Below are 2322 nucleotides of genomic sequence, written 5' to 3'. Positions count from 1 at the left end.
CTGCCCGGGGGCAGGGCCCCCTTCCACTAGACCAGGTGGCTCAAACCCACATCCAGCCTGGCCTTGAACACTTCCAGGGATGGGGCATCCACAGCTTCTCTGGGCAACCTGCACCAGTGCCTCACCACCCTCTCTGTGAATAGCTAATCTGAATCTACACTCTCACTTTAAAACCATTACCCTTCATCCTGTCACTTCCCTGCTAACAAATCCTGTAGGCCCTCTTGAAGTACTGGAAGGCTGCTATTGGGTCTCCCTGCAGCCTTCTCTTCTCCAGGCTGAACAACAAGCCTCTCTCTCGCAGCCTGTCCCCATAGCAGTGGTGCTCCATCCCTCTGAGCATCTTCGTGGCCTCCTCTGGACTCGCTCCAACTGTTCAACATCCTTCTTATGCTGGGGGTCCTAGAGCTGGACTCAGTACTCCACGTGGGGTCTCACAAGAGCCAGGTGGAGGGGCAGAATTGTCTCCCTTGAACTGCTGGTCATGCTTCCTTTCGTGCAGCCCAGGATATGGTTGGCTTTCTGGGCTGCAATTGCACATTGCAGGCTCATACTAAGATTTTCATCCACAAAAATCCCCAAGTCCTCCTCGGGGCTGGTCTCAAGCCATTCTCTGCCCAGCGTCTATTTGTGCCCATGTGCAGGACCTTGCACTTGGCCTTGTTAAACTCCATGAGGTTGGCAGTGGCCCACCTCTCCAGCCTGTCAAGGTCCCTCTGGATGGCATCCCTTCCCTCCAGTGTGTCAACAGCACAACACAGCTGGGTGTCATCAGCAAACTTGCTGAGGGTGCACTCCATCCCACTGTCCATGTCACTGACAAAGATATTAAATAATACGGGTCCAAATATGAACCACTGAGGGACACCACTGGTTACTGGTCTCTACCCTGACATCAAGCTGTTGAGCACAACCATCCAGCAATTCCTTATCCATCCATCAAAATCTGTGCCTCTCCAATTTAGATACAAGGATGTCATGTGGGATGATGTCAAATGCTTTGCACAAGTGCAGGTAGATGACATCAGTTGCCCGTCCTCTATCCACCAGGGTCGTGACCCCATCGTAGAAGGCCACCATGTTCGTCAGGCATCATCTGCCCTTAGTGAAGCCGTGCTGGCTGTCACCAATCACCTCCTTAGTTTCCATGTGCCTTAGCATGGTTTCCAGGAGAATCTGCCCCATGATCTTTTTGGACATGGAGGTGAGACTGACTGGCCTGTTGTTCCCTGGGTCTTCCTTTTTTTCCCCTTTTTAAAAATGGGGGTTATATTTCCCCATTTCCAATCAATGGGAATTTCACCAGTGAGCAACCTGGTCTAGTGGAAGGTGACCCTGCCCATGGCAGTGGGGTCGGAACTAGATGGTCTTTAAGGTCCCTTCCAGTCCAAACCATTCTGTGATTCTATGATTCCATGATTCTATATGATGGATAGTTGCTTGGCAGCTTCATCTGCCGGTTCTCTCCTTGGTTGCATATTAGTAGGTCCCATGGATTTTGACACAGTGGGTGATGGAGAAGAAAGGGAAACACTGTTTCCCTGGAGTTTAGTTGCCTATCCAGGTATAATGTGAGTTCGAGGTGCTGTATTCTTACTGTGTTGATTGTTTTGTATCAATTTTACATCAGCTTTTTAATGTTGTATGAGAAACAAGGAAGTGATGAATTTGTGCTTCTGATTATTTCTCTCACATCTGCAAGACTATACACCCTGTCTTTCCCTCTGAGACCAAAAATTTTCTGTTTAAGAACATTTTAGTTTCTTCCTCATATTTTTTATTTTCTGAATCTGTCTCTTAACTACTCATTAGATTTAGAGCAGGTCTGCTTTGTATCACCTTCTTGCATGTTAGGCATTTTTGGGAAAGGTCATAGGGAGAAGCTGCTTACCTCCCTGCTGTGTTGCTGGAGCCTTACTACCTCACCACGGCTTCTTGGCCCAGCTGAGTGTTCTGTGTGCAGACATAATGCTGCACTTACCCGACAACTGTGCTGGTTCATCTCCTGCAGATGTGCCCAAAGAAGTGGGAGGGTTTCCTATTCCTTTATTTCTGTATTTTTATTCCTTAAAAGTTTCTTCTTCAGTCCCTGGTCTTTTCTTTCTAGTCCTGCCACTCTTGCCTTCAATCTGCTCACCAGAGCCTACAGGGGGAAGGGTTCAAAATAAAGATTACATCCTATCTGTCCTAACACAGAACTTTCCATAAGGAACAAAGTGGTTTGAGGCAGCAAGCTGCTTGTGGCTGGGATTATAACTATGTCAGGGATGGGCTAAGATATAGCTACAGATCCCAGCTGTCGGTGAAACAACTGGCTGCCAC

The 2322-nt window shown here is 48.1% G+C and overlaps 1 protein-coding gene across 1 annotated transcript in view; it reads left to right on the top strand.

Annotated features, from left to right (window-relative positions):
• Positions 1-2322, top strand: part of LOC104509696 (betaine--homocysteine S-methyltransferase 1) — a gene marked incomplete at its 5' end in the record, with an annotated part of 13672 nt that overhangs the window by 9803 nt on the left and 1547 nt on the right. The window lies entirely within an intron of this gene.

The sequence above is a fragment of the Eurypyga helias genome, unplaced genomic scaffold (assembly GCF_000690775.1).
Source record: "Eurypyga helias isolate BGI_N326 unplaced genomic scaffold, ASM69077v1 scaffold4065, whole genome shotgun sequence".
Lineage (NCBI taxonomy): Eukaryota > Metazoa > Chordata > Aves > Eurypygiformes > Eurypygidae > Eurypyga > Eurypyga helias.
The sequence above is the reverse complement of the archived record's forward strand: the minus strand, read 5'-3'. Positions and strand labels throughout refer to the sequence as shown.